We start from the raw sequence: 25,910 nt of genomic DNA, 5'->3' as shown, positions 1-25,910 counted from the left end.
AAATTTCGCATTAGGAAGTAACGTAATCGTCGGTAATTTTTCATTTCTTTTTTATTTTCCTTATAATTACCATTAGGTAGAAAGTCGAAACTGTCAAACTCTAATGTCTACTTTGAAAAACTTACTTGCGCTGCTTACTTGTTTTGAAGGGAAAAACCAGTGTAGTGTATTGGCGATGGACGTGATTGCGAAGTGCTGTTCTCGGGCGTTCAGCGACTCTTTTGCATGCGTTACACAATGAATCATTAATTGTGTTGATAGAATTCAGTGCGGCGTCAATTATTCCGAGCGGCCTCAGCTAGCGGCAACCCGGCATTGATCGGCGTACTCGGCGGCTCTAAAGTGAGCGGCGTCTGATTCACAAAGTCTCAACTTTTGAGCTGTTGTCACAAGGAAAATTCTTTGAAGTGCTTCCGTTCGTAGTAATGTTTTGTATTAGATGTCGGATTCGGTGTGTTACATGTGTGAGCTAGTGCGGTGAGATGAGGATTGTTGAAAGCTGTGTATTTGGGCCGTGAGCAGAGATTCCGCTGCGCAGGTCATCGAACACAACAAATGGTGTCGTATATTAGCGCACTTGCCGCTGCAGTTGACATTGTTATTGTGAGAAGCCGACGACGAGGTTCCATGGCTCCTGAATAGGGCGCACAAAGAGGTTGACGAAGCTCGCTGTTCATTCTCCACACAGTAGCTCGTCATCGTCCTCTCGCGGTAACAATATAAACGAGTAAAAATTCGGGCTTCTTACACACCAATGAGATGTAAGCGCAGCGTGAGTGAACGTTGTGGCTGGCATTTAATTGTTGACATCCGCTCTCGTGTTTTTAATCTTTGTAAATATCATCTTTGTAACTAAAGTTGTCCATTTGCTCGATCGTAATCTACTATCGTTGTTTTTCACTGCTGCCACAACTCACAAGGGTGTAGAAACTGGTGCTGTAGGTTATGGAATGGTATATATAACATTTGCTACGCGTATCATGTGAGTGGCCTACAGCGGTTGTACGGTCGGTGATTTTTACAGAAAAGAGAACAGTGCACCAGGTCTCGGAGGAAGGAAAGGCTTCAGGTGAACCACTGAAGCAGATGACTTGACCGGCCGGTAGCTGCGAAAACCTGATACAGGAGGGACTGGAAAAAAACCCAAAAAACTAAGGCACTCTGTTTTGTAGAACATAAAATAAAAAGCAATCTTTTTGCAAAATAAAACACCGTTATCATTATACTGCAATATCAACCAACATTTACTTTAATTTTGAGTTCATTGCGATTTTTACTGTTGACGCACTACATTACGATGCGGACGAGGAGCGAGAACAGGTGCCGCAGCCTTGGCTGCGTTGACTGCTATGTATGAAACGGAGTATAATTAGCTTAGGCTTGAAGAGTGAACAGAAGAAACTAAAGAAGCGGAGGCCCAGTAAGAAGTTAGCAGGAAGAGGGAAAATAGGGGAATTAAAGATATCAATGCAGAACAGATATTCGGCTTTAACTGAAGGAGACGATCTAAATGTTCTAAGAATGAATGATAATGTCACATATTGCGAAGTGCGCAGAAGTAGGCGGTCGGATGGTTCGACATGATACCTGGAAGCTATCTCAGGAGACGAAAGATCTAAGAAACGCCAGAGCATTAGAACTGGCAGAGCTGACAAATAAGCACAAGGTAGCTGAAATGAGGAAGTTTATTATGGAGAGAATTGAGCATGCTATAAACAATGGAGGTAGCCTAAAAGTTGCAAAGAGAAGTCTAGGCATAGTCTAATCTAATTCAACTAATCTTATTTCGACTCTGAAATAGTCTGTGGTGTAAAATAAGTATGGACTTGACTTTCCAGTCTTATCGTAGACAGCATACAAGATTAGACTTGTTTGGTAGCCAGAACCAACACTAGGATGGGGACACTGTGTACCTAGGCTGGGGAATCTTCGTGCATGAACAGGGAACGCAGCACGCCGTCAGCTCGTGCATTCGTATTCGTTGTTCATACTGCCATCGCCTTTTACCCTGTCCACCAGCGCGTAAGTGGGCAAAAGGGGCGAAGGTGAAAAATTAGACCTGATAAATTTGATTCGAGAGTGCAGAGAGCTATATTTTCATCATTCAATTTGATCTTCACCAAAAAGGAACGATCAGAGGTGTGGGCCAAAATTGTCAAAATTTTAAATTCACGGCATATCTGTAGCACAAGAAAAAGATTGAAGAAAGTAATGGCAAAACTTGAAACACCAACTCAAGTTGACGCTGCAGCAAGCACGGCAACAGGAGCGTGAAACTGGTGAATATTGTTTCTATGAACCGGTTAATTGGCACTGTGGGTACTTGAAGTGCCAGATGCGTGTAGACGACGCAGCACAGAGTTAGTACAGACAAGCGATGCAGCAAAAGGTGCAGTCAGAGCAGCAAAAAAACCATCGCACGTTTACTGTTGCGTATATAGAAAATTCAGCGACAGCTGGATTGCGCAACGCTGATGGAAGTTGTAGCGTTCAGTTACTCAGGAAAGGAGTGTCAGAATTTTGCTGTGTTTCTGTCGCTACTTCACCAGCGTGGAAAGATGCCACATGCCATCCTGCAGTTTCCCGCATTAGGCAGCATGGCATGTCATCCACTCGTCATTTTTATCTATGAGATACATGAGCGTAAACTTTGTGTTTGTGGGCAGTGTTTAGATCACGGGCTCTGAGTTGAACAAAGAAAGTTTAACTCGGCCGATGTTTTCGGAGTCTGGCCTAGCGTGTGAAGGGCATTTTAAATCATTTGGCGGCGTCTTACAACTGTGTGCTCATACTTTTTAAGGCCCGGTAATTGTTCCGAGGACAAAGTGCGCCAAACATAATGTGTAAATTCTGCATTGTCCACATACTAGGAGCTGACAATGTTCTCGGCGTGTGTGCTTCTTTCCGATTGAATTATCGAATGCAGGCTTTAGAAAGCAGACACCACATGTTTTCATGCTTTCTAGCCTGCTTCACTGGTCAGAGGGAATTTCCACAAGTTTTCATTGAAATTCTTTTTTTTTTCTGTTCATAAAACACATAAGTAACGTGCACTCTCCTTTTGTATACATAATGTACTCAGCTCAATTACTACATCAATTAACGTAGTTACTGGTGTAAGTTGCGCACCTTTTTTTTAAAATTAAGGCAAGAAAAAATAGGTGCAGAAATTGCACGGATATTCTACGAACACATCCTGTAAAAGTATAGAAAGGTCACAACGCACTCTATATACTGTATACTGCCGCCTAAACATCCACTCCCTCAACTTGCCTTCCTTGCTGTCCAAAAAAAAAAAATTGACTCGAAGTATAAGACTTGTACCCCCTCCCACCCCATGTTGTGCAGTTCTCTGCAGAATGGCTTGGCAGTGCATGCACAGGTGCAAGCAGTAAATGTGCAAACGATATAGTTGCGAAGCCAGCAAGAGGCAAATGGAGTCACAAGGTGATCGAATAGTGCCTTCCCATGCTGCCCATCCGACTGGCAGGAAACCAAGCAGCAAAAATTGGGTAGTTTCACATTACGATGTGCACCAGAGGTAGCTGCAATGCGCTTTCTCAACTTTTCAGCTAGGAAAGCGATTGGTAGCATGAGCGAGCCTGATAAACGACGCGCAGCTCGTCCCCTCGGCTCTGCAGCTGCAGACAACGATGCAGCTGCACTGATGCTTTCAAGCCCCTGTTGGGCGCACCCACGTGCTTGCTGGTAATGGTCTGGCACAGCAGGGAGAGTAAAATATGCTAGTAAAACTTTTTATAAATGGTAATAATTTAGCGGTGCACGAATAATGTGAGTATATACTGTATTTTCGTTTCTCCTGCATCCTTGTTATTTCTCCCTCTGCGTGATGCTTTAAGCTCCTGTACCCAGCTTTTCAATGCAACGGCACCCAAAATCAGAAGAGTGCGACGAGTAGGCTTTGTAGTGGTTTAATATAAGCATGTGACCAGCATGTTTGAATGCAAACTTGCTTTGTACACTGTACCCATGCAACATGAAAACAGGAAGATTGTCTATCAGTAAAAAATGTTCTATTTCATGGAAGCAAAACAGTGCCCAATCAAGACATACATAATGAGACTTGTAAACAGCAGGCACAGCGATACTCTGTTCTGCAGCTGATACTACACAATGGGGACCAGTGAAGAGCACATACTACAGAGCAAAAACATGTTTAGGAAAGGTGGAAGGTGCTGCTTGGATAAAGTGAAATTATTTTGCAAGCAGCGGCACAAGTATGCAGGCAGAACTGCTTACAGGCCGTCATAACACAAAAAATGTGCAAGTGCTTTATTGTTGTCAGTATGGATGAAGGATCTTGCACATCAATGTAAACAACTGCAAAGCAAGGGTCATCCTGATACAGCAACAGTATCTCAGCTGCCTATGTGAACAGTGTATAAACTGGTCTTCATATTTTGCTAGTGCATCTATTGCAAGCAGTACAGCCACGAAAGCACCCTTACTGGGATGTGCCATCTCAAAGTTGTATGGCTCTGTGATTAGTTTTGTAATGCATAATTTGACTACATGACATTTGCTGTCGAAAAAAAAATCACATGAACTTCATAAATATCTGAACATAGGTGCTGGCCGCAACGAAAATGAGCTGGATGCTGTGCTGAAAGCTGTCCACAAAGGGCTTGGCGAGGACAACCCCATGGGTGCCTGAAGACATCCCTGCCTGCATCAATTTAACAGTGTAAGTAAAGGTTTTATCTATGCACTATGTCATCGTACAACTTAAAGGGATACTGAGCACAACTGTGTGCAACATTTCTTACTAAAAATTGGTTTTGCATCTTTTTGAAGCTGTATGTGGGTTGTTTTGTGTAAAAATTGCAGTAATCGCCAAGAAAAATCAAATTAAAAATTCATCGCTCTCTTTGACACTGAAAGCAAACTTGTGACGTCAGTACAAAAAAACATGAGTTCGTAATGACTGCTTCTATGTGAATGACAGTGCAGCTCAAGCTTGGGAACCTCTGTCTACAAACTGTCTCGACATGCCGCAGCAGTATGCTTACAAGAAGGACCAGTGGTGGCAGCACCTGCTGATACTGTTTTTACTGCTTTATCAGATGCAAAAAAAAAGCTCAGTTTTCAGCGTTAGTGCCATGTTTGTCATCGTCCAGCAGTTGAAGGATTACTGAAGATGAACATCAATTTTCTTCAGTGTCCCTTGACAAAAGCGCAGCGCGAGACACAATGATGGGCATAAAGCCAAAGCAAGTAGCACATGGCTGTACTTTGCTGCCACAGCCTTTCATTGTGCTCATGCAACATGCAGCATCAGATGGCACTTGAGCCGGTCTGCAATGCCTTTGAGGGCATTTTGAAATGCTCATTTCAAATGTTTTATGGCAATAAAAAGTGTCTACACGCAGAAATGGGTAGAAATAGCATGAAACGTGGATGTGATCACACGAGCAGCCAAGTCTCAATCAAAGCACTGCTGTGGGTGCAACTGCAGAGGTATCTTGCACGACACAGCCTGCTGTTAACTCGGTACAAGTGACTCTTCAGTGCCGCATGCCTTTGCAGAGTGATGCTACACAAGCTTTAGAGCCAACACAAGAGTCGCTCACCAGGCCTCAGAGGTGAACCTCCCAGTGAGCAGCTCCACTGATGTGTACTTGGAGCATCGTAGCGAGGCTAACCCTGCCGAAGTGTTGTTCAAGTTGAAGGACATTGACGTGGTGACATACGAGAACAGTGCAGCTGCTGCCTGAACATTCACCCGTGGGGCAGCTGGAGTCGCCAAAAAGCAAGGAGCAGCTGTCACAGTCCACACATGACTACAGGGAGCGGCCAGCCTCTTCGCACCAGTCACGGTCATGTAAGCACGCACTATAAATGCAGTAAGTCTTCTAGTTGAATCGTCAAAACATTGAACTCAAGGCAGCCACCTTGAAAAAGAGACCAAGGGGTGCTGAGGCCGATCTGGCTACAGCAACTTGAGTAGCAGAAGCAACAGCCAAGGTGACGCAAGCTGCTGCTGATAAACTTGGCAAATATGCTGCCTTAGCACATCAACTTGGTTATGTAGCTGCTGGTACCAAGAATTTGCTGTACGCACATAAAGAGGTGGGGTGCTCAGAGGAAAAGGTGCTGGACCTTGAGGGGAGGTGCCGGCCTTTGGAGCTCAAAACGCTAGAGCACGACACCAACAGCAAAAAAAGAGGGAATGTGTGAATATGTGTAAATATAGTGTAAATAGTTGTGTGAAGTATCAATAGCAGTGTAGCATAGTAGTGCAGTGAAGTGGTGTTGTTCTACACACTGGTATACAATGTGCCATAGTGTATCATGCCACCTTGCACATTGATGTGTGAATATTTCTTAGTATTCTGCCATATCTTTTACCCCGTATTGAGTACTGAAATTTGTGTACACATTTCTTTCTGTTGTACTGTATTTATATGAGAACACACTTTTAATTTCTTGTCTTAGTTATGACCCCGAAATTAGGGTTTGCATGAGTAAATAAATTTTAATCATCATACTAATGGTGCCTTTCTGTATCCATTTTCTCCAAGCATGTTCACTGTTAATTGTGGATCCATTTTTGGTAACAATTATGAATGTCGCTTTCAGTTTTTGCATCGTGACAATGCAATTTAATGTCTGTTTTAATGAACGAACTCACATGCAACTCACTGCTGGCTAAGACAGTGGCTTGGGCAGCGCCTTGCAGCAGACCCACATCCTGTAAAAAAAAAAAAAAAAATGCATAGGACATGAAGTTGAAGCCCACAATGCTTGATGTGCCACAGCCACCGCGAAGCTGGACACAGGTGCACAGTGAAATGTACTACCACTGAAAAAAAGTGCAAGAAATGGGACTTCATATATATTTATCCACTGTCAAAAGAATTTCAATATTCAGCAACCATAAGGTGGAAGTGTTCAGTGAAGGCGGAGAAAGCTCTGAAGTAAGCGGTCAACCAACTAAGCCGAAATTTCTTGTTGTCGATGCTAATGTCACGCCAGCGCTAAGACAGAATACCTGCAAGTTACTTAATCTGTTGAAGAGATTGCATGCAGTCAAGGCAAGTACGAAGGAATCTTCCAAGGCATTCGATGCATCAGATGTTTTTAATGCAATGGGGACATAAAAAAAACCTAGCACAAGTTTAGTAAGCAAATACACAAGAAGGATCCCTTGTGCTCTGATGGATGAAGTCAAGAAAGACCTTATAGTCATGAAACAAAAGGCAATCGTTGAAAAAATTGAGGAGCCAACACCGTTCAGCAGTGAAATGGTTGTGGTCAAACAACAAGGTAAGCTAAGAATGTGCATTGATCCAGAAGTGAACAAAGTGGTACTAAGAAATTATTCACTAAAGGCACAGGAAGAAATCATTGCACGCATCAAAGGGGCCAGGCGGTTTACCCTATTAGACTTAAAGAAAGGATTCTGGCAAATTGAAGGTGTCGGATCACACGAAGCAGTACCTAGCGTCCAGTACACCATGAATTATGTACTACTACTTTATGAGAGTGCCATTTGGAATTGCTACAGCATCTAAGGTGTTTCAGCAAGTTATTGCCAGAATCCTCGAAGGCACTCCCAATACTGTCAGCTCGGTGGATGACATTCTTGTGTATGCAGCAGTCTACAACTTCAAAAATACACAGAAAAGGTCACGGACCAGGTGCCAAGTTTCTAGGGCATGAAATAACTTCAGATGGGCTCAAGATTGACCACGAAACAGTAGCTGCTATTGACCAGCTTAGAGAACCAGGCAACAAATCTTAACTACTGAGGCTACTTGGTAGGATCCAGTACCTCCAGAAATTAATGCCGAACCCAGCAGAAAGCACAACGCAAGAACACTCATAACCAAGGATGTCGAGTACCTGTGGACACGAGCAGAGCAAGGCACTGACAAGAATCAAGAAAGCCCTGAAAACTGCACAAACACTGGCATGCTACAACGTCAGTGTGGCTATGACACTTTCAGTCGACGCCAGTTGTAAGGCTTCAAAGTGGTTCTGCTACAAGGAGAGCCCAGCCCTTATGCCTCAGCCTCAATAACTGAGACCCAGCAGCAGTCCAAACTGAAAAGAGCACTGGCTATCATATAGTCATATATCATATAGTCTGCGTGCGTGCGTGCGCGCGTGTGTGTGTGTGTGTGTGTGTGTGTGTGTGTGTGAGAGAGAGAGAGAGAGAGACCAATGACCATACAGACTAACCACAAACTCATTGAAAGCATCGCCAAAAATAGAATAAGCAAAGCACTTTCAAGACTGCGAAGGCTGCTGCTAGACATGCAGCTGTATACACCAGCTGTCATGTATAAAACAGGCTGAGAGCTAGTGATAGCTGACCTGTTGACCGCAGACTGCAACAGCAATCAGACAACTGACGAGTGCACGAATGACCTCCAGGTCATGGCAGTTGTGCCAAAGGCACCCAATACATGGGAGGACTTCAAGGAAGAGGTTGAAATGGACAAAGGCTTGTAAAGAACAAATGGAAACCTATTTATGCACTCGTGTAACCTCAGTATCTATGATTAAAATAAGCATTGGTTACATACTGTATTTTCGCGATTCTAAGCACCCCCCTATTTTAGTAAGAAAATTTTGAAAAAAAGTTTGCATGCGAATCTAAGCACCCCCTTTTTGCGAGGAAGATTGTGTTGCCAAGGCCGCCAAGCACACTTGCGCACTCTTTCGTCGAGCCTGTGTAGTTGGAGTCCCGAGGTGGCGCGGTCTACGTGGCGTCCACGGCACTTTTTGTGTTGCTGCGTTCCGACACTACAAGACAGATGGTGGCACGGAATGCAAAAAAAAAAAAACTAACCAACAAACCGCCGAAAGCGACTGCGATAACTCTGTCAGTAGTAGTATTTATTTATTTATTTTTGAGTAGTGTCTGGTCGGTCAGCCTGTTGTCACATGGGCCTGGTATCGGCGGCGCTCGGCAGGTTTTGCGGCCATTGAGGGCGTGCGTTGCTTTGTCTAGTGTCAGTTGCTTGACAGCCCTAACGCCTAACGTGCCTAACGCAAGTCGGGATGAGTGCAAAGAGGGCTGCCTACAGCTTGAAGTTCAAGCGAACTGTGGTCAAGTTCGCCAAAGGTAATGGCAACCACAGTGCCGCTGCGGAATTCGGCGTGGACCGGGCGTGCATCTTCAGGCGGAGGAAACAGCGGGATAAGATTTTCAAAGACGCCGTGACACTCAAGAAGTTAACGGGACCGCGCAAGGGCCGACATATCGACATAAAGGTAGAAATAACTTCGATGGAACAGAAGACGACCTGCTGTGGGATACTGAGAGTGGCTCCTCAAGCGGTGTGACGGGCTCGAGTGGCAGTGAGAATGACGAATAGCAGATACAAGCGGTGGGTTCACTGTCTGAAGCTATTTTTCTTTTGAATGTTTGCTAAATAAAATGTTTTTCTCGCGCCCGTATCATCGAGATTTCGCCGCAAAAAGAGGGGCCCAGGGGGGGGGGTGGGGGGGGGGGTGTCATTTTAGATTTTTCGAATCTAAGCACCCCCCCTCCCTTTGCGCATCGCGATCATGAAAAAAAGGGGGTGCTTAGAATCGATTAAATACAGTGTGTGTTGCCTGTTTTCGTGTTGTGTATGGACTACGTTGTTAAATGACTGCAAAGCAAATATTTCATTGCACGCTCTTTGGCTTTCAAGAGGTCAATAAACGAAGGCCACATCACAAAACGAAAAAATTGAGGGGTCACTTTGTTGACCTAAAGTATGGTGAAGCGGAAGCCTTAAGCGCGATGTTGCTGCTTGTGTCACTGATGTGTGGTTAAGATGTTAAGCTTCGCCTCTAAGAGTGGAACGCGACAGCGTCATGCAATACTGCCAGGGAGTCCACAGAACGCCATCGCCTGTTTGGCTCTATGCCTTGCTCATCGTTAAATTGGTTTTTGAGGAAAGGAAATGTAGCTGTCTCGCATATCTCGGTGGACACCTGAACCTCACCGTAAGGGAAGGGAGGAAGATGGGAGTGAACGAAGACTCCGTATTCACTAGACGCGCCTTTGTTCATTCCAAACCATCGTGCTGGCATGGCGGAGTGGTTAGCGTGCTTGTCTCGCATTCCGGAGACCCTAGTTCAATTCTGCAACTCGAGAAATTTCCTACCTGGTTTTATTTATCTTTCTGGTCTGACTAGAAAGGTTAATTAGGTTAATCGGTTAATTGAAATAAGTGGGACTAACTCAGTCCCACTTACTTGGAGCATCACTATACCATCCCTTTAATTGGTTGCATGGTTCTAGCCAAAGTAAAATTTGCCGCATTTGAAATCCGCGCTTGTGACGTCATGACCATTTCGACCAATTACAAAGCGTGACATTTCTGTCAACAACTCCTGCTTACAACGATGAGGCATTGAAGGCTTCCGCCTTAAAATGTCAACGAATGAGCCACTCACACTGGACGTAGCCTTCGACGTCAGCCGCTGGAAACGTTTAAATCGTGCGACTAGTTTTGCCATGATTGTATTGCACATGCTTGTACTTACAGTGGGAGAAACGGTGCTGCACGAGACAGTGCGTACAGCAAATCCATCGCGACGGTGTGGGTATGGAAGGAAGGGCACCTCGTCTGGCACTTCCCGGTTCTTGTCAATGCTGCTTGCGTACACCTTGGCCACGTTGTGGAGCACACAGCATGCAACTGTGTTTGTCGCTACGCAGTCTGGCATCATGCTTGCTCTGTATGCATGCAAGGGAAGTGCCACTTTAACTGGCCTATGATGCAGCCAAAAAAAAGCAAGGTGACTGAGCTCTTGACTGCTCCTTCTGTTATGATGCTAATGAGCACAAATCAAGTGATTTCAGTTGCATCGACTCCACACGCAGGGTTTACTGGGCAAATTAATTATGGGCAGGAATGCAGAATGTGGCCTGCGATGTTAGAATAAAGCCCCATTGACACTTCACGAGGTCTGTGGTGTCCTAAATTAACTGATTTCTATCTCGCACAAAACAGTAATGTCTGCAGTAATGTTTACTGAATTAAAACTGTGTGGCATGCACTTTATAAACATAACCAGTGGAATGTTGTACGGAATGTTTTGTAGTAAGTACATATACGACAGCCGATTTCAGTATAAATTCAAAATAGCATTTGTAACTGCCACGTTCTGCCAATGACACGGAGCCATGCTCACGGTCAGTGGCCAAGAAAGCGGGCAAGCGTGAACGTAGAAAGCTGTGCACAAACCTTTCAACCACAACCCTGGTGATCCTGTGTGCTGCATTGTACCCCCTTTTCGCAGGCATTTCAGGACTCTGAAAGGGCGTCATGAGCCATGGCCTGCATGGGTACCCGCTGTCGCCATGCAGAGTACCGGTGTAGGCTCCAGACTTGAAGCACTAGGCAAGGCTGCTGTTGGTGGCCACTTGCATGTCGTGAGTACCTCTCAGCCACTTGGCGACCACGTTGAGGATCTGGTATTTGCTGTCCATCACAAGCTGCGCATTGATGGAATGGTAGAAGTGGCAATTTATATACGCCTCCTCATGTAGCTCTGGGGCTTGGATCCAGACGCTAGTGCCGTCGATGGTGTCCATAATGCTGGTAAAGCCTCCAACAGCGTGCAAGTCTGCCGTGAGGTGAGGCACCTTGTCCGCGGAAGGCCAGTTATGAACGAGACGCCATTATTGCAGCGGTGAAACTCATTACGTCACTTGAGATTGCATACATGTAAGGGCACTAACTCGCATTTCAGTGGTACACACGTTTTTGTTCCTACTGCGGCACAAATTTCGATCGCACCCTTATATGACATCTCTACACAATTCCTCATTGCTATTCAGGGTCAGGACGTTATCCCACAATCGTTACCTAGTGTTTCTGAAGAAGTAAAACCAATTGCACTGAAACAAAAATAGTTGAATCGGAAGTGCGGAAAAATGGTTGACCTGCCCTTCAGCCACTGAGGACCATTCGTTAAGTGCAATAGTTTAGGAGCTTCTTTATAGATTCATTTCAAATTTCATTTTGGGCAGACTTTTTTTAGTCCCTGTACATTTATTTTCAGATGCTTTAAGCCTGTAATAGCTATACTGGGGCAGGAATTGCCTCCTTTCTTTATTCCTTTTTTTTTAATAGAGTGTGTCTAATGAGCTTTATGCGCTATAGTCTCAACCCTTCATACGACTACCACGTACCACATAGTTAGCAATGCTATCGCATTACACTCTTAAGGCTACTTAAGCGTCTCCAGAATTTTGCTTGAATATACATACTGTTGCAGTTTTAACGTGTACGTACTGCCACATGTATGTTTCCCATCCAGAGCTACGTAAATGTATAACAATTACTGAACTATCTGTGTCTTGTTTACACCTGCTCGTCCCCAGAGGAGGAGCCTGGCATGATTAAACACTTTTACACTGTTGGAGGCTTTCCTGGTAATGTGTGTGCTATCCACGGCACTCATGTCAGGGTCCAAGGACTGGGCTGCACAGGGGCAGTCACAATCAGCCGGTCACCTTTGCAACACTCCCACTAATGCCGTGCTGTTTGAACTGCGGCTCTTCTGCCTGGCCCACCGGTAAATATTGTGGCAGCTGCGGTGCTGTTGGTGTCAGCACTGCGTGTTTAGTGTGTGCTGCCCTGACATTCGCAATGTCATCAGCTGAAGTGAAGCCACAGCTCCCCACATTCATGACTTCAGAACAGGGCTTTGCTGTTGCAGGTGCTCCCTATGTGGCATTTAAAAAAAATTGCTACCCTTGCTCTTCATTCTCTTATATGGGGTGACAGTTTGTGGCAGCTGGATGTCCTGGAAGATAAAATTTTTTCTATACAGCTCATTTCTTTGACATTTACTGAATAAAAAGTGATCACTGATAATGCCCGGGCACACGTGTTCCTTTCTGCCGGCGAAATGCAAAAAGCGTCCAATGCTGTGTGCTGTCAGTGCACGTTAAATATCCCCAGGTGGTCAAAATTAATCCAGAGACCTCCACTGTGGCACCTCTTCCCTCTTCACTCCCTCCTTTATTTCTTCCCTTCCGGTGCAGTTAGGGTGTGCACCGAGAAATGTGTGACAGTTACTGCGTGATTTCCTTTCCTCAAAACTAATTCTGCTGCTGTCCTCTGAGGCGCTCCCAAGGACACCGTTATTTTTCAAGTCTCCACACATACAACAAAGTGCCTGAGGGCTATTCCTCAGAGGGGATTCGTGCCAGTTAAGTCGTTAAAAGATAAATACCAATGGTCGCAACTGTATCCTCTCACACTCCATGTTGAAGAAACTTCTTGCAAACAAGCCACAGTTGCAGTGGCTATTCGTAGCTGGATATGAAAGGCACATATGAAATCAAGAGTTCTACTCAGAAGCTGAATGAATGAATTTTTTACCAACAATGACTGAGAATAATGAGCATGAAATGGTAGGCTGCATATCATGTGCTAGTTATCGTGTTGTTTGCACAACACTGCAGTCACTGTTTGCAACTTGTTTCCAGCTACCAAGCAGATGTGGCAAAATGCTGGAAGCTGACATGGTGCACAGAAAACACCATGCTGAATGACGTGGTTCTGAATGCAGTACCACCTACACAGCAACACAAAGTAATCAGTCACACACAAGGAATAAAAACATTAAAGCTGTCATTTAATTAACACTCACTGTTTGACAGAAGGCACACAGCCACGTGGTGCATCAATGTGGTTAGAGGAAAACAATGTACACAAAGGAGTACAGGATGGGGACACACACACGGCATATTGATAGAACTGCTAAAATTTTAAGAGGCATCAATCGGTGACTTATGTACTGCAGTTTCTGCTCTAAGGGGCTCAGTAGCGAAGCATTCACTATAATTTGATACTGCAAAATGCCAGCAGTGCCACCTTTGCTTTGCATTCTCAGAGTCATTGGCCTTCATAGCAGCCTCACTCAGTTTAAGCTTCCCTCATCTGTGCACAGTCATAAGTGCCTACAGGAAAGCCTCCTATTTTGTCGCACGCAGTAGTAGGTGCTAGTGCACTGCACAGGCTCAGGCCGGCCCAAAAGCCCAGGCCCGGCCGGGCCGGGACATGATTTGTTTTGCTGGGCCGGGCTTAAAGGGATGCTGAAAGGTTTCCCAAAAAAATTGAGTGAAGAGATGCACTTTACAGTTTTCCACCCTCGGAATTCGAATTTCTTATCGAAATTAGGCAAAGGAAAGCGCAAACCTATTTTATTTTGGCGAAAAGTGCAGCAGCAGCATCGGGCCAGCTCGCGCACCTCGTTGACGCCTGTGATTGGTTGGGCGCCTCGTGACGTGAACACTGGCGTTGGCTCGGTGAGCCCGGCTCGGTCGCCGCCGATGTAGTACCAGAAGCGCGGCGCGCGGTGGTTTGGGCTGTTGGTTTGATGCTTATATCACGATGGAACACATCGAAGATTACCTGGAGGATCTTGGCGTCATCCCCTACATGTACGAACCAATCGCAAAGAGCAAACCGCTCCAAGGAAGCAACGATGCTGGCGCAAGCGGTGCTTTTGGCTTGGACGAAAGCGAAGTGTCAGCACCTCCACGTGTTGGAAATGTCTTTTAGTAAGCACACTTTTCTAGCCAAACTTCATTCAGAGATACAATAAATTAATTTTGAAGCGAGCAAATGTAGTATAGCACTGCTCCACGAAATTTTCCTAATGCAATGTAAGCGGGATGCGATCGTCGGCATTGTTGTCTTGCCGCTTGTCGGTGCTGCCGCAAATCTGCTTGTAATCCACACAGACCATTGACATGCTCAAGAAGTTATCAGGCTCTTTTTGCACGCAAATTTTATGCTGGCATCGCTTCATGGTCGCTGCGTGCCGGCTCGGTTCATAACGCACGCGTAAAACAGAAGTTCGCGGCGCTTTGCGGCAGAACTTGTCGAGGTGACAAACGTGTGCCTCCCGTTCTGCGTGCCAAGATGGAATCTGGCAGTAAATTGAAATCCTTGTTTAGGCGAGTTGCTTCATACTGCAAGCCCTTGTAGGAATATCTCCATCCGTTTGCGCCCGCCTTTATCGTGCTGTTCTCAGATCAAGCGACCAGTGATTTTTTTCACTAACTCGATGGCCTCGTGCTGCAACCGAGCAGGCCGAATCGCAAGGCTGGCTGTAGCAGACGTGGCGTACAATTATATAATATTATTATTAATGTATGAAGCCATGCTGCACTCGGCAATTTTTTACGACTACATGTGTTATCATAAATGTATTCCTGGCAGAACACTTTACTGGTATTGGCTGCATTAGAACTTGAACAGACTTGTCAGCCTTGTCATGACTTTTAGAAAAGTTCGATGCAGGGTCCTCAGCAGCATCTGCCAGTGCCATTCGACTTGTTGCACAGTCCTGATTTGTACTGCTGTTTGGTGTGCATTCTTGACTGTCTGGTGTGCAGCCTCCAGGTGTGATGTCATTTTCCATGCACTCTTGATTTGCACTATCGTCTGGTGTGCAGTCTTGATCTTGCAGCAGTTAGGCAAGAACCTGAAAGGCATAAGCCATATGATGTTATTGTTGCAAACAGAACAAAAGTGTGCTTCAGTATGAGTAAAATCTTCTGGTTTATTTCGTAAACTATTTTGTTGATTGGCGAGCTCTGTGGAAAGTGAGATCATTTATTATATACCAGCTGTTTCTTTAGAAGGTCCAAAATTTATTTTAAAAAAATGGGTAACTAACCTTGTATTAGTTTTATCCCTGGGGCTATATTGAGGGATATGGCATACACCAGTAACAGGCAGAAGGTTTCCATTAGCTCAATAAACTGCATATCTTAATTAAATTTTTATTTTCATATCATGTTGTATTTGCAGATTTGGAGTACCTCCTGCAAATACTGTAGCCAAGCAAAAAAAGATCTCTTTAAAAACTTCCACCCTGGCAGGCAACTTCACGCGCTAACACAGCGCCAGAGAGCGCGTCCGACGTAGATCGCTCAAAAAAAAAAAAGTGTTCGCTTTGGGGCCGGACTGCAAGCGCCATGACTGCACACATTGGGCGCTGACGAGGCGGCTATCAGCCAGGCCCCAGGCGAAACCAAACTGAAAACGAAACGCCGCGTGCCCGTATACCAGAAACATCTGCAAAGAGTTTTCTCGGCGCTCCGAGCCCGAAGAAAAATGTGCCGCGTACTACTCCCTATGTTCTCGCCACTGAGGGCAACGCATGAATCCTAGAATATCTGAGCTCCAACATAATTGAGTAAAGAGGCTGCATATAGCGTCTTTTCACGAGCTCGCTTACCGAACGAAGTTCTCTGCTCACGCGCGGCGCGCAGTCTCCGGTTGTGAGGCGCACTTCGCGTCGCTCCACCTCTTGCAGTATTAGTAGCAGTTTGAGATTTTTATACAGCCAAAAAATTTAGGGCCGAGCTCTGATATGAGTAATGCTGTACGACATGCATGATGCATTCCTGCAAGCATAACTGCAAAACACTTATTTTGTAAGCTGCAGTTTGCTGCCGTCCTGACGTTCTCATTCCAGCGCCGTTCATCTCACTACTACCGAAAGTCTTGCATCCACGAAATTACGCGCCATACACTACACAGAACACCGGTTCGCGCAGTCAAATTCTCATGGTGTTAATACACAAATTCTTACCTCGAGCTTTCTCCTTTTCGCGAAAGCTGGCCTCGGTGGCAGTGAAGAGCTCCTGTGCGCGAAGACAGGCGGTATTGCGCCGGGTTTCAGTCGAGCTGACTTTGTTGACAGGCCCAATGAACGCATTATCGACAGGCTCTGGTTATAGTCTTCATCACGAAAGTTTTCAGAGTATAGCACGTAGTCTTTGAGGGCTTGAAATCCCTTCGCTTCACAGCAGCGACCCACCTCGCGGAAAGCTCCTTATTTTGCTGGAAATAATGAAAGTCCACATCGTCGCGGCCGCTGGTGTTAGTGCAGCCGAAGGCTGCGCAGAACGCCGGCATGGTGGTCCACCGCTTCACTCGATGCTCCACACGTTTCTGTACGTCACCACAAACATAAAAACGCACAAATACAGGAACACACGGCAGATCGAAGCAGCTTACGATGGCACGCACGCAGAAACAAGCACGGTCGTGGCGGCTGCGAGGCGACGGAACACCAATGTTTACGTCACCACCCCACGGTTTCCGGTTTCGGCTCGCATCGTCAGTGTCATCAGCAGCGCTCGGCGGTCAGCGGGGGCGGAGCTACCGCGCAATTTTAAACGGCGATTACGTCGCTCCTCAGTGATTAATCTGGAAAAAAATTTCATCCGCATGATTTTTAAGGTTCCCACATCCATACGTGAGCATCTTAATGAATTCGAAAATCTCTTCAGCTTCCCTTTAAAGCTGCGGACCAAGTCGCGCTTGGGTTCATACAGAAACGGCTGGGGTCCGACTATTCATTCACTATTGCAGAGTGAAGTACACACCTGCGGCATTGGAGCAGCGATACGGATGAGCTGTGGGTTATAGTACGCGCTGAGAAAAACCTAAGCTTTATTCATTGACAATTATTTGCTTATTTCCATGCCGTGGTGGCCTAGTGGTCAAGGCGCGTGATTACTGAGCCAGGGAACCAAGGTTTGCTCCTAGCCTCGGCGGCCGCATTTCTGTTGAGACGGCAAACATGGCAGACATGTACACTTTGTAGTATCATTGCTCATTGAAAAATTCCATGTGGTCGAAATGATCCGGAGCCCTCTGCTTCGGTTTCTCTCACAGCCTGACTGCCCTTGGGCCCTTAAGCCCCAAAAACATAGCTTTTATTTTAGATATATTTTTCTCATGTGAGAAAATTCACAAACCAAAGTGCGTTTGGTTTTCTTTTTGATCTGCTGACTGGAACGTCTCCTAAATGAAATAGCCACAAAAGCTCGCGAGAGTTTGTAAATCTCATCTCATAACCACATCTATCTCTCCTCGCTTCTTCAGCCTGGTTGTCATGACAAGTGTTTTGCACTGTAAGTTATCACGTGGCTCGCGCGTTATCTTCTGCTCCACCAGTAAGAGCAAAATTCAGCCGGTCTTAATTGGCCATTGATTGTTCGTCATCTTAAAACATACCTGTGCACTATTATAAATGTAATCGGGAAGAACATATTAGTATAGGACGCTTAATTATAGTCATGAAACACATACCGGGAAATACTCAAGCTTTTTTTTCTTTTTGTTTCTGCTGAAAGGCGACCAGTTCAGCTATGAGTTTAACCTGTGAGATCGTGTTCACTAAAAAAATCTCATCCCATTGCTTGCTAGGCAGCTTTAATGTTTATACATTGCGGCGGCAAAATGTAACTGATTAGAATCATGGGGGAATGCAAAGTAGTCTATTACGCGCGTATGCAGCCCTTTTTATTTGGCTCTCGGAAGTTCCGAGTTTAAATTTGCCCACCTACACGAGATCACTGTCCAAAAGACGGGCCTGGCAAGCACTAGTCTTAATGACTTCCTTCTGGGTTAAAAAGAACCAACTTTATTCAAGCCAAACTGCAGTTTCAGAACCTTTGTCGGCCAGTTCCTTATCGGTGTAGTAGCAGTCTACTTGCTCAGAGTGAGCAGTATACCTCAAGCGTTACTGTGAAATGGGCCGGGCTGGGTTTCACTCCGGGATTCACGGGCCGGGCTCGGGCTTCAGGTCTCGGGCTTGGGCCGGGTTCAGGCCTGAGATTGAGGCCCGTGCAGTGCTCTAGTAGGTGCCCTTGCCACAACATTGTGCTTGAAGTATAGATACAAGTGTTAAGCAATGTTGCTGAATGGATAAAAAAAATTGAAGGTGGTTTGCATATGTACTGCAAGCACATCACTGAAGTGATCCAAGCCAAAAAGCGTTATGTACCAGTAATTAGCACAACATTGCACTGCACATGTGAATGGCACACACGCCATTCTTTGACAAGGCAATGCGTAGCGTGCTCTGAACAAAAGCTTTCAGTGTTGTCATTCATAGAAGCACTGCTGTTCAAATCTTGTTACCTTTCTTTTTTCTTAACATCACTACATTCGCAAGGATTGATACAGGAAGAGATGAAAAAGTAAACATCATATGTGTTGAAGAAACTGAGCTATGTTCAAGTACACTTTCAAGCTACAATGTCGTAATGAGACAAAAAAAACTTTAGACCAGCACAGTAAAGTGTGCATGGCCAAATTGTGTGCAAGATGAAACTCCTGCTTGTTAACTTTCATATTTTACCTCTCAACTACTGTGCAGTATCGGTGATTCTTAGCCAAATTGATGTATCAGACATGACCAGTATGCTTTATTGCTGGCCTAATCTTTGCTGCGGTCACTACCTGCCCTAGATAGACATATTCTCTTACTACTTCCAGCACCTCGCTACGAATTGCGAACTGTTGTTCCCTTGCTAGACTGTTGAACATTACTTTGGTTTTCTGCATGTTAATTTTTAACCCCACCGTTATGCTCTGTCTGTCTAACTCATTGATCATGCTTTGCTTTTCATGTCCTGAGTGACTTAGCAAAGCAATGTCATCGGCGGATTGCAAATTACTTAGGTATTCTCTATTAACTCTTATCCCCAACTGTTCCCATTTCAGGCTTTGGAATACCTTCTGTAAACAGGAAGTGAATAGATTGGTGAGATAGTGTCTCCCTGCCTGACACCTTTCCATATTGGAATTTTAGTGCTGACGTTGTGGAGCACTATGGTAGCTATGCAATCGTTATAAATATCTTCCTATATTTTCACATAAAACTCCTCTACACCTTGATTCTGCAATGCCTACATGACAGCTGAGGTTTCCACTGAGTCAAATGCTTTCTCGTAATCAATGAAGGATATATGTAGGGGTTGAGGTCATGAGAGGGAAACAGCTAAAAGAATAAAAATAGGGTGAAGCACATATGGCAGGTTCTGTCAGATCATGAATGGCAATTTGCCAATATTCCTCAAGAGAAAAGTCTACAACAGCTGTCTCTACTGGCACTCACCTATGGAGCAGAAATGTGGAGGCTAACAAAGAAGGCTCAGCTTAAGTTTAGGACAACGCAGTGAGCTATGGAAAGACAAATAAGTGTAATGTTAAGAGATCGGATGCAGGCGAAGTGGGTGAGGGAATAAATGCAGGTTAATGACATCCTAGTCAAAATGAAGGGGAAAAAATGGGCTTGGGCAGGACGTGTAATGCAAAGGCAAGATAACCGGTGGTCCTTAACCCTTTGAGGGTCGAATTATTTTGAAGAAAACTATCCCAGGTGGTCAAATTACTTTATTGCGGATCTTGAATCTACAAAATGTATATAATCGAGAATAAATAGTTAAAAAAAACTTAGGAACAGTACTTTGGTGACAGCATCACACTCACAACTGGAAAATGTTCAATAGAATTTCATGAGCGACGGTGATAAACAAGCTAAGAGCAGCACCAATAAAGATAGAAATCAACTTCCGCCGCCTCTGCAAGAGAGTGCCCAAAAAGAGAAAACATGTTTCGCGCGACTCCGTTGTGATCCCGCGGTGGAATCAAAACCGCGTAGGCGCTTTGCCGCAGAGAGCGACAATACCTCGCGAGCAACGGTGATAAGCAAGCTAAGAACAGCGCCAATAAAGAGAAATCAACTTCGGCAGCCCCTGCAAGATAGTGCTGACAAAAAGAAAACTCAAATTTCGCGCGACTCCGTTGCGATCACGCGGCGAAACCGCAGTCTGTGCCGCCGCGCTAAAGCTAGACATAAGTTCAGACATAAGTTCTGCTTATCTCCGTAAGAAGGCAGCACAAAATTCAAACACTTCTTGTAAGTCCTAAGAGGTGGCAGCACGCCCCAGTGAGGACGCATTGTTCTTTTGGCGCAAAATTTCAAACGGAAGATCGAAACCGTACCCGTACGGCAAAGACCTTGCGGGACAGAAAACCACCGCCGTACATATATGGCAAAAACCTTCAAAGGGTTAATGGTAACGGAGTGGATTCCAAGAGAAGGCAAACGTAGCAGGGGGTGGTAGAAAGTTAGGTGGGCGGATGAGATTAAGAAGTTTGTGGGGATACGGTGGCCGCAACTTGCGAAGGACAGGGTTAATTGGAGAGAAATGGGAGAGGCCTTTGCCCTGCAGTGGGAGTTGTGAGGTTGATGATGATGATGATCTTTGCTGTGTATTAACCAGCAGCATAAAGACAACACTGCACAGCTTTCAGCAGAGAAGGTATGAACATGAAATAGCAAGCAGAATAATATATCTGTGACAACCAGCCAGTCCCCTCAAGGATGATGCGACTGCAGGTATTTCGATTAATATCAATCCAACCAATTTTCAAACTGCTTTCAATAGTCCTTGGTCAGTCAGCCCATTCTTCAACAACTGTAGTTCGTTTGAAAGTGTGCAACATTTCAGCTTATGCAGACGATTCTGTATTACAAGCATGATATGGAGACTCTTGTACAAGTATTGCTTACAATGAACTGCCTGCTCTGCGTAGCAGCATCACACCTTTGAAATTTTGTTTACTTACTTGTAGGACAGTGCTCAAAATGACAATGTGAAACATTTTGGCATACCTCTTGATAAGTATTCGCTTTATCTCTGCCCATCTGTAGGACATTGTACTGGTTGATTAACTGTAAATTATATTACTCATGATCCTTTCTTGCACATGTTATGCAATGACTGCAGTATTTTATTAGCTTTAAATTTTGTTTTCACATTTTCTGCACCCTTCTTTTTGTAACTGACTCTCAAAACACTGCTCCCCAAAGCAGAGTAGTCTGCCAACAGTGTTTCCATGCTGACTAAATTCTGTGCCTCTCATGAAAAAGCTTCTCTCTCTATCCGTACCTATGCATGCAGTCAACATAAAGACAAAGTCCACTAGAAAATCAGGCAACATTACAACATGCACTCTGAAACAAGCTGTCCAGAACTCTATGCACACATTTCAGCAAGAAAACAAGGAGGCCGTGTGAAAACTTTCTATGTCCTCGTCTCAGCAATCCAAGGGACAAAGGCATCGAACTCTTAGAACACAAATTATGAAAAACACTGTGTAATGTTCCACAACTTTCCCATTAGGACATGAGAGTGCAAAATTGCCACACAGACGAGTAAGGGAACAGGGCGAGCGCTGTACTTTCAACAGGATTTATTCAAAGAAGAACGTTTATATAGCCTCTGCCCTTATCCATGTTCTTAATCGCAGTTAACAAACATTCACAGATATGCATCAAGAAACAGCATTTCGCTCTGGCGAAGAACTACTGACGTGTCACTGATGCAATTATCGCTTTCCTTTTTTATATAGAAGGCTTTCACGAGCTCATGTTCTGTCCTATCACGGCTTTTCAATAGCACTTTACAATCCGATAGTCGAAGCTTGCAGGCTATATACACTTCTCTTTCGAGCAGGCTTGGCAGTGGTCTGGAAGATGGTCTTTATTGTTTAATGGATTCTTGTGTTCAAGCAGGCGCTCATTAAGACACCGTCCGGTCTGTCCAACGTACACCTTGCCGCATGTAAGCGGGAACTCGTATACTACTCCTTTCTTGCAGCCAACATATGGCGTTCGGTGTCTGGTGGTGTACTCTTGCACTTTTTCTCCCAATGCGTGAACACATTCCGGCAAGTTTTCGCGGCAGTGAAAATACCGCATCGATGCCGTACTTATTGGCCACCTTCTTGAGGTTATGAGAGGTGTGGTTAGTACGTAAGGTACAACTTCCAGCCTTGCCAGCTTTTTTTTCTTGAGGTCGATTCTTTTCCTTGCTGCCATTCAGCTTTTTCAGCAAGGACTGCGTCACGGAGAGAACCAGGGAAGCCGGGAAGCGTGCTTTCTGCAGCCTGGACACCTGAGATGCAAAGCAGGCATGCATGGCATGGTGGAAAGACTTTTTTAGTGCAGATGCTAAGCACTGGGAAGCGATAGCCCTTTTAACAGTCTTAGAATGGTTCGAAAGAAAATCTTTCTTTGCACATAGACAGTATTGCCAGCAAACGTGTAGAGGGTGAAAGGTTAGGGTGAGATCTAAAAACTGTAATTGGTTATTACTGCTGGGCAGTTTGTGAGTGAAGGTGAGGCCCATGTTGTTCCGACCAAACGTACCTAAAGCATCAGCTACTGCTTCGTCTAAACTAAAATTGCTATCTGCCAAAAGGACCAGGTAATCGTCTACATATCTAAAAAAGTGGACTATACAACCCATGTCAAGTGCTTCACTCAAGGAGCGGTCAATTACAGATAAAACATACAGTCGAACCCGGATACATCGAATTCGAAGGGGATCGGAAAATAGTTCGATATAGCGAAAATTCGATAAACAGATATAGGCTAAAACTGCACTCCCGATCATAACAAATTATTGTGATACATTCCAGCGGCTAAAAAGACACGGACGAAGGTAGACGAGACAGGACGAACGCCGGACACAAAACTTTGGGCCTTGGCTTAGCACTGCTTCGACCTTTTCAGGCAAGGAACACTCACCGATGCAGGTCACTTTGTTAGCTGCGGATTTCTTCCGCACTTGTGCTTTCCTCAAGGCGCACAAATTTGCAAGACACACATTCCACAGCAAATCCATAGTCCTTGCAGCTTCACGAGTAAGCGTCCGGAAAAGCGGTTCACCATTCTGGCCAGACATGTGCGAAGCGGTGAAGCTGCGCAGTTGGTTTTGCAGATGCCTGATCTGTCTCCACAGCTCGGAACGCAGAATCTTCATCATCCTTCTAGCATGCCGCGCAGATGGAAAGCACGGTGTGAAGAGTGAATTGACGCCAGGTAGAACGAGGTGGTGGTCAAGAGCAAACGTGAGTTCCCTTGCACGACAAGTGGTCACGGCTAGAAGATTGACGAGCGTCCTTGCGGCTTTACTCGTGAAGCCGCAAGGACTACGGATTTGCTGTGGAATGTGTGTCTTGCAAATTTGTGCGCCTTGAGGAAAGCACAAGTGCGGAAGAAATCCGCAGCTAACAAAGTGACCTGCATCGGTGAGTGTTCCTTGCCTGAAAAGGTCGAAGCAGTGCTAAGCCAAGGCCCAAAGTTTTGTGTCCGGCGTTCGTCCTGTCTCGTCTACCTTCGTCCGTGTCTTTTTAGCCGCTGGAATGTATCACAATAGTACTACCAACCAACTAGCCCAACTTTCTACGCTTAATGACATACTTTCTAGTACAATGGGCCCTGTGATTCCTCGTTTTTTGTGTGTGAATCCTTCTTTGACGCTCGTCAATCTTCTAGCCGTGACCACTTGTCGTGCAAGGGAACTCACGTTTGCTCTTGACCACCACCTCGTTCTACCTGGCGTCAATTCGCTCTTCACACCGTGCTTTCCATCTGCGCGGCATGCTAGAAGGATGATGAAGATTCTGCGTTCCGAGCTGTGGAGACAGATCAGGCATCTGCAAAACCAACTGCGCAGCTTCACCGCTTTGCACATGTCTGGCCAGAATGGTGAACCGCTTTTCCGGACGCTTACTCGTGAAGCCGCAAGGACTACGGATTTGCTGTGGAATGTGTGTCTTGCAAATTTGTGCGCCTTGAGGAAAGCACAAGTGCGGAAGAAATCCGCAGCTAACAAAGTGACCTGCATCGGTGAGTGTCCCTTGCCTGAAAAGGTCGAAGCAGTGCTAAGCCAAGACCCAAAGTTTTGTGTCCGGCGTTCGTCCTGTCTCGTCTACCTTCGTCCGTGTCTTTTTAGCCGCTGGAATGTATCACAGTAGTACTACCAACCAACTAGCCCAACTTTCTACGCTTAATGACATAACAAATTGTGGCTTACCGTTTGGAACAGCCGCGAATCACATAGTATGGGCGCGCAATGTGAAAGCGCTTTATTTCGCGGAAAAAAAGATCACTAATTTTGGGCTGCTTTTTCCCCTGGGAAACGAAGTTCAAAACACTGGCCTCGATCTTCTCGAGACTGTCCAGGTGCGAGAGCACAGTGCCTTCCATTTCGCCTCAACAGCGCCGAATCAGGCTAACGCTGACGCCAGTTCAGTGGCTGCGCACGGACGCGTTTCTTCGACAACACAGTTGCCCTCGTCGTCGCTGGAGTCGGCGTCTTGAACGCCAGCTACCACTTGAACTTCGCTGTCAGCGTTAAAGTCCTCGACAGTCACTTCGGACAGAACGGCGCCGAGAAAATTGGACAAGTCGCGAAACGCGTCGTCCAAGCACTCATCGTCATCTAAATCTTCCGGACATTAATCTCCGGCCACTTCAAGGCCTGCCTTGCCAAAACAGTTGGCTACTGGGGCCTGCTTCACGTCGCGCGTTGAAACACAGGCACACACACAAAAAAAAAAACACGCGAGGCGCAGATGGAGCGATAAGAGCGAAGCCTATGCGAGCGGCAGTCAACGCGGCTGCGAAGGAACGACAGAGGGAAAAGAAAGAGCAGGGAGAAAGATCGGCGCTCTGGGCTTCGTTTTTTTTTTTTTTTTCTGAGCTCTCTCTTTTCCCCAGACCCACGATGTGCCCACGAGCGACCGTTTTCTCTCTCTCTCTTTCCCCAAGAAGCGTGGTCGCCGCGCGTCTCCATGCGGCGCTCTCTCTTCGCTGATCTCCAATGACCTTGAGGGAGCACACGCCGGCGGTACAGGAGGAGAGGCGGAGTGGGAAAGCTCGCGCCGGTGGGGCGCAAAAACGGGGAACAAAAAAAAAAAAAAAAAGGGCCCTGCGCCTGCTGACTGCGGAAATGTTCTCCGCTGAGGCGGCTGAGGACCGGACAGGAATGTCTTTGGGGAAAGCGCACCTTCCAGGGGCGCGGCGCGGCGTTCGATATATCCAATGTCCGGCGAAAATGGAATTCGATATACAACGCAACTGTCCTATACTTTTACATAGTATTTTCAAGGGGGTAATCTGTGTGTTCGATATAGCCAATAATTCGAAATATGCGGGTTCGATATATCCGGGTTCGACTGTATTACAAAGTACCGGGGCGACACATGAGCCAATACAAATGCCCTTTTTTTGTAGATACGTTTGGTCATTAAAATCAT

At 45.6% G+C, this 25,910-nt stretch overlaps 1 protein-coding gene and 1 long non-coding RNA gene across 6 annotated transcripts in view; one reads left to right on the top strand and one right to left on the bottom strand.

Annotated features, from left to right (window-relative positions):
* The window catches only part of LOC149357730 (uncharacterized), a 326,496-nt gene that overhangs the window by 277,247 nt on the left and 23,339 nt on the right, over positions 1-25,910 (bottom strand). The gene's annotated exons all lie outside the window — the stretch shown is intronic.
* The window catches only part of LOC149357731 (uncharacterized), a 41,095-nt gene that overhangs the window by 5,701 nt on the left and 9,484 nt on the right, over positions 1-25,910 (top strand). For 3 of the 5 annotated variants that reach the window (XR_016291883.1, XR_016291880.1, XR_016291881.1), the window contains exons 2-4: positions 4,590-4,705; positions 5,548-5,842; positions 11,269-11,401. This is a non-coding gene — a long non-coding RNA (uncharacterized LOC149357731). Of the gene's footprint in view, positions 1-4,589; positions 4,706-5,547; positions 5,865-11,268; positions 11,402-25,910 lie in introns of all 5 variants that reach the window. The other 2 variants (XR_016291882.1, XR_016291884.1) reach the window with 2 other exon arrangements.

Source organism: Amblyomma mixtum, chromosome 3, assembly GCF_055824585.1.
Source record: "Amblyomma mixtum isolate Tamu chromosome 3, ASM5582458v1, whole genome shotgun sequence".
In the NCBI taxonomy this organism is placed as follows: Eukaryota; Metazoa; Arthropoda; class Arachnida; order Ixodida; family Ixodidae; genus Amblyomma; species Amblyomma mixtum.
This window is presented reverse-complemented; position numbering and strand designations above follow the sequence as displayed.